The 6915-nt window shown below is 41.0% G+C and overlaps 1 pseudogene; it reads right to left on the bottom strand.

Annotated features, from left to right (window-relative positions):
• Positions 1–5660: 5660 nt before the first annotated feature.
• Positions 5661–5782, bottom strand: LOC112808492 (small nucleolar RNA SNORA70; annotated as a pseudogene).
• Between the last annotated feature and the right edge of the window lie 1133 nt (positions 5783–6915).

Here is a 6915-nt window from a genome sequence, read left to right as displayed (position 1 = left end):
ATGTCTGAGATCAGAGTTCCAGCATGGTTGGGTTCTGGTAAGAGCCCCATTCTGGGTTGTAGACTACCTACTTCTTATGTCCTCACATAGTGGAAAGAGGGTGAAAGAGATCTCTAGTATCTCCTTTATAAGAACACTAATCTCCTTCATGAGGCTTCTACCCTCATGACTTAATCACATCCCAAAGGCCCCCACCTAATACCATTACACTGTAGGTTAGGATTTCAACATATGAATTTAGGGGGGGACTCAGACATACAGTCTATAATAGGGGCAATAGTGAGCCCTTAGCTTGGGGTAGCCCAAGCTGGTGGTACAGATAGCCGCCCCTTTGTACAGAGCACTCAGACATCTGAAGCCCTCCTTTGTAATCCCTCACCAACCACAAGGCTTAATGGGAACCTCCCACAGACCATCCTCCCAGTAGAAGCTGACTTTAGAGAACAGCCATGAAACCACCTCTCGACCTTCTCTTCCTCAGTCTGAGAAGCCTCCTCTCCGGTGCCCTTTCATTTTTTTTTCAGGTATCAACCCTGGGGATGGCCAGGAAGCATCTCTGAGCTGAGGCTTTGTCCCCAGAGAGGCAAAGGGAAAAAGGGCAAAAATATAAAATAAAGATTATACGGAAGAATTACCCTGCGTGTTTCTCCCATCTCCCTCATCTCCCCGTGTAAATTACCCTATTATTCTGCTCCCTTAGGACTCCTGATCGTCCTTATTTCTTCTTTTGAGCTAAAGTCATTCATGCAGTAAATTAGTTCTTTGCTTCGAAACAGCTCTGATTGTAGCAGTTGTCCCCACGAGCAGCCAGCACCACATCCCCCGGACAGTTTCCCAAAAAGAAGGAGAGAAGAAAGGAATAAAGAGAAAACCCTCAACAACTCTCCCTTCCTCCCACTCTATTCACATGTATGGAAAGACATGGGGTGCCCATTTCCTGGGAAATGTTTTCTTCGAAAGGCAAGTAGGTGTTGAGAGGGAGTCCAGATGGAGTCCTAACTAAGAAACAACTCAAGTTGGACATGGCCTGAAAACTTCCACTCTGCTGTTTCCCCTCAAAAACCAAACCTTGGTCTAACCTTGGGTTACCGGGGAAGCAGTATAATAACATAGAGGTTAAGGACCCAGTTTTGGTGACAGACCCTCCTGGACTGAGTGTTGGATTCTGCCACTTTTTAGCTGTGTGACCTTCGGCAAGTGTCCTAAAAGACCTTAATATGCAAGTTTCCTTTAAACATTTATACATATTCATTTTATTTTTATATCTGACTATCCATCAAGTATTTATTTAGTCTCTACTATGTGCCAGTTTCTGTTGTAGAAGTTGGGCATTCAACAGTAAACAAAACATATAAAAATACCTGCTTTCATGCAGCTTACACTCTAGTGGGATAATTGCAATATCTGAGGTCAAATGATTTGCAAGTAATTTCTCTCATTCTGTGGGTTGTCTTTTCAATGTTTTGATAATGCCTTCTGATGCCAGTACCATACTCTTGTTTACTATGGCTTTGTAGTAAGTTTTGATACTGGGGAAATATGAGTCCACTGACTTTGTTATTATCTATCAAGATTGTTTTGGCTGTTCAGGTTCCCCTTACAACTCCACATGAATTTGATGATTGGCTTCTTCATTTCAGAAAAAAAAAACACTGTTGGAATTTTGATAAGGATTGCCTTGGATCTGTGGATCACTTCGGTTAGTATAGGCATCTTAACAATATGGTCTTCCTACCTATGAACATGGGATGTGTTTTGTTGGGGAGGGAAAATTTTCCTCTACCCTTTGAAGGTCTTTTGGCTGGTCTAAGAATTAAATTGACATGAATAGATTACAAGAGAAAATCAAGTTTAGTCATGCACCTACAGGAGCTCCGTAAGAATGTGAGGCCTCCAGGCAGTCAGGCAGTTGGGGCTTATATGCCATCTAGAGCTAAGGAGAAGGGGGTATGGGTCTGTGACTTCGAAGAGAAGGAAGACAATTCACAGGAGGATGAAAAGGAGTAAATATTTGGTAAACAAATATTTGCTGGGTTGTGCAGAGACAATGAAACACAGAACAATTTTAACATGACTTTGTAGGGTTCCTTCCTGTCTACCACACCTAGTTCATATTATACTGTAGTCATCTATGCTGATAGCCCTCCTCCTGGAACAGGTCCCCTCTCTAAATTTCTTTTAGGCAGTTAGAGCGGAGGCAATAAAGAAAAACTTCTTGAGTCTTCTATTTCTTAAAAGTAATCAACATAAAATAATTCACATGCCAAAGAGATACATTTTGGGGTAGTAAATTTTGCTCCCCTAAGTTTCCATTTAGTTAGGCCTTCTTTAATTTCTTTTGGCCATTTTTGTGGTTTTCAACGTATAAGTCTTTCATCTCCTTGGTTAAGTTTATTCCTAAATATTTTATTCTCTTAGATGCAATTATGAATTATTTGGTTCTCTTAACTTCCTTTTCTATATTGCAGGTATTATATAGAAACACAACTGATCTTATACCCTACAACTGTGCTGAATTGCTAGCTTTCTTGTGAGTTATTTGGGATTTTATACATAGGGGATCATATTATCTATAAACAGAGGTAGTTTTACTTCCTTCTTTCCAACATGGATGCTTTTTATTTATTTTTCTTGTCTAATTGCTCTAGTAGTTAAATAGCAGTGATTGAAGTAAGTATCCTTGTCTTGTTCCAACACCTGTCTCTTGAGTTACCTTGCTGCTTCTTACTCCTTGCCCTAGTTTCAGTAAATTTGGAGGGATAGATGGGACTATCACATATTTCTCTTACTTATGTTGACCCTGGAAATGCACTTAAGTCTGCTTTTGCAGGAGCTAGTTGTTTTGTAGTGAAAGACCTCTTAGGTTATTTAGTTTCCTATCACTGGTAGCAACACAGGATGATGCTTTCAAAAACTCTGACATAGAAAACGGGAGATTACTTCTCATGGCCTAGCTTAATGGCCCTCTCTCCATCTCACCCAGAATAATAAAAACAAGCTGTATTATCACATTAGAAAGTGAGTCCCAAAGAAAACCTGGGAGTTAATCAAACTTATAGGGGTCAGAGGTTGGGGGAGGCTCTGGGAGAAACTGGCTTGAAGGACGGGAGATGGATAGATCTTATATCCCACACAATAACCAAGTTTGTTCCATTTCTCAGCCAGGTGTCTAGTGTCCAATCGTGCAACACCTTGAAAATGTGTCATCAGTTGCTAGGGAACTTACCCTTGAGAACATGAATCATACTTTAAGCTGTGCATCTGTATATTCATGAGATGGCGGGGGTGGGGGAGAGAGAGAGAGAGAGAGAGAGAGAGAGAGAGGGAGAGAGAATGAGATATGGGGGAGATATACTAGTTGTCTCATGGAGTCCTCTAAAGAAGAGAAGCTCTTCCCTCTCTCTCTTTTGCTGTCTGTTCTTCTTCCTGGGGCCTCAGCACCATCCCCCTTTCTCTGGATATCTGGGCACACCCCACCCTCAGTTCCTGTGAGCCCAGGTGTGTGAAGGCGGATGTGTTCCCACCTGCCCAATAAGCTGTTGAGCGCTGTGACCTGCTGCCAATGCCTGGGGGTGACGTTGCCCAGCTACAGTTGCTGGGGGAACCTCAAGTTAGAATTTCTTCACTTTAGGGCGTGTAAAGTCTCAATCACTACACTGAATTAATGTTGCTTTTCCCTGGCTAAATGTAAGTGAGTGTCGGCTTCTGGGATGATTGAAGTTAGAGCGTTCCTGCTTGGATACTGTCAATCACTCCTCCCTCACTCCCTCAGCCTACACAATCCAAGTGGGAATCATGGAGGAAACACAGGAAACCATTGGCAGGCCTCTGAAAAGCCCCTATCAAATGGCGGATGCATCCAGGGAGGCCTTCTGATGGTGGAGTTAGTCCCCATCCTGAGAGTTCCTAAGCAGATGGAAAAGACAACTTCTAGCCTAAGGTAGCTCCTGGTGTGATGGGGAAGACGTAGGTCCTATTTAAAGTAAGCACTTAGTCTGATGGGGGATACCTGGTCCCTGCCCTGGGAACCTCCGGTTTTATGGGGAGGACACTCTCATTGGGAGATGGAAAATGTGATGGCACCATGCTGTCCTTCAGATGTCCTATTGGATAGGTGTGATCAGGCTGGCTAGGGATGACTGTTGACAGAGAACTCCTGGGACTCATGCTGACTGGCTTTCTGACACACAAGGGCTGTAGAACCCTAGCTGAACCTTATTTCACCCAGGAAATCCTGACCACTCCTTCCTGCTCTCACCCCAAGGCAATTCTTAGTTTTTTCCATTCTTGACCAGCTTCACATTCCCTCTTTGGACTCCCTTTCCCCCAAAGTTTTATTATAAAATTTTAAACATGAAAAGAAGTGTGAGTACTCACAATTGAGTATTCAGCATGTAGATTCTCCAAATGTGAACATTTTGCTATATTGCCTTCAAATATCTATCCATATATCTACCCTTCAAGACATCTTATTTTTGGTATATTTTAAAGTAAGATGCAGACCATCAGTATATGTCACTCCAAAACACTTCATCATGTATATCATTAAGCAGAATTCAGTTTTTGCTGGTGGTTCTTTGTGTGTGTGAATGTGTCAGGGGGTGTTAAATTTATATCAGTGATATGGTAAAATACACAGATTATAAGTATATTCTTCCAGAAGATGCTTACACATGTGTAACCCAAATCCCTATCAAGATATGGAACATTTCTATCACACAGGAAGTCTGTTCATGCCCCTTTCCAGTCAATCACTGTTCTCATCTTGGAGAAGCAATCAGTTTTCATTTTTAAAAAAATCTTTCTAGAATTTCATGTAAATGGAACCAAATAGTACGTACACATCATGTTTTGGGGATTCATCCATTTTGCTGCATGTGTTGATACTCTGTTCCTTTGTATCATTAAGTAGTGGTTATAATTTGTTTATCCATTTTTCCCGTTATGAGGTATGTTTCCAGTTAGGGGCTACTGTGAACAAAGCTTCTATGGATATTCTCGTAAAAGTATTTTTGTGGATTATGTTTTCTTTTCTTTTGGGTAAATACCTAGAAGTGGAAATGCTGGGTCATAGGACAGGCATACATGAAGTGCATCCATCTTATTTTGAAATGTCTGCTCAAATATTTTGCCCTTTATCAGGTTGTTTGTGTTTTTATTGTGTTTTAGTTCCTTATTTGTACTTGATATAATTCCTTTAATGGACATGTTTTGAAAATATTTCCTCTCAGTCTGTGACTTGTTATGCATTTTCTTTCTTGGATAGGAAGTAGGGATTTATTGGTGGGTGTGAGTAAGGAGGGGGCGACGCAGAAACTCTCAGGAGTGCAGGGCTCACCATTTGTCCAAGGGGGTCACAATTGGGATGTATTTGACCCTACAGCCATCCAGGATAAACTGCTTTTCAGCTGCCCCGTCTTCAAATTCATCTGTATTAAACTTGGTAAAGCCCCACTAAAGACCCAGGAGATGTGGGTCACCTGGCCACCTGGGAACTTGAACTTGGCTCTGTGAAGGGCTTCAATCACATGCTCCTTGTTCTGCAGCTTGGTGTGGATGGGTGAACCATGGTCACTATACCCTGGGGCTTTCCAAAGGCACCTAGTCTGGAGCCTAGACTGCAGACAGCATGAGGTCAGACATGCATGTTCACTGGAAAGTGTGGTCTCCAAAGTCCCTTAGGACAACCCCTAGGAGCAACAGGCTGCATTCACTACTGAGGAGGCCACTGTGCGCAGCCACTGCACACCGTCATTTTCTTAACTAAGTTTTTGATGAGCAGAAATTTTTAATTTTCATAAAATCTAAATTATGATTTTTTCCTTGGTAATTATTATTTTTTGCCTCCTGCCAAAGAAAATTCTGCCCATCTGCAGGTCATGAAGATACTGTCCTATGTTTTATTCTAGAAGCTTTATAGTTTTAGCTTTTACATTTAAATCTATCATTCATCTCAAATTAAATTTTGTGTATTTTGTGAGATAGGGATCAGTGTTCATGTTTCTCCATATTAATAGAGAGTTGTGCCAGCCACACCTGTTGAAAAGACTGCTTTATCCATAGGATCGTTTTGGTTCCTCATTGAAAATCAAATGACCATATACATATGGGTCTGTTTCTGGACTCTCTCTTGTGTTCCATTGAACTATACGTATCTCTTTACACTACCATCCTGTTCTGAAGGTTGTTTACTAGCTTTATAGCAAGCCTTGAAGTTAGGTAGTGTTAAGTCCTCTAACTTTGTTTTTCTTTATCAAGATTGCCTTCAATATTCTAGGTCCTTCGCATTTCCATATAAATTTTAGAATAAGTCTATCAAGTTTTACAAATAAAGCCTGCTAGAAAATGGGATTGGGATTGTGTTGCACTTGTAGATCAAATTGGAGAGAACTGATGTTTGAACAGTTTTGAGTCTTCCCAGAAGAAACATTTATTTAAGGCTTCCTTAACTTATCTCAGTATTTTTAAAGCAGTTTTCAGTGTGTAGTTCTTGTACATCTTTTGTTAAATCTATTCCTAAGTATTTTTTGATGTTTTTTTGCCTTACTGTAAGTGAAAATTAAAAAAAAATGTCTTTTTCCAATGATTTGCTGCTGGTATATGGGAATATAATTGATCTATAAGTATTGCTCTTTTATCTTGTGGGTTTTTTTTAGATTTTATTTATTTATTTGAGAGAGAGAGTTAGAGAGAGAGAACAAGCAGGGGGAGGGGCAGAGGGAGCGGGAGAAGCAGGCTCCCCATTAAGCAGGGAGCCTGATGTGGGGCTCGAATCCAGAACCCAGGGATCATGACCTGAGCCGAAGGCAGCCACTTAACCTACTGAGCCACCCAGGTGCCCCTTATCTTGTGACTTTGCTAAATTCATTTATTGGTTCTAGTTGCTATTTGTAGGGATTGTCTACATAAAGAAAT

The sequence above is a fragment of the Callorhinus ursinus genome, unplaced genomic scaffold (genome assembly GCF_003265705.2).
Source record: "Callorhinus ursinus isolate GAN/ISIS: 27379988/994484 unplaced genomic scaffold, GSC_fseal_2.0 scaffold34, whole genome shotgun sequence".
Classification (NCBI taxonomy): Eukaryota; Metazoa; Chordata; class Mammalia; order Carnivora; family Otariidae; genus Callorhinus; species Callorhinus ursinus.
The sequence above is the reverse complement of the archived record's forward strand: the minus strand, read 5'-3'. Positions and strand labels throughout refer to the sequence as shown.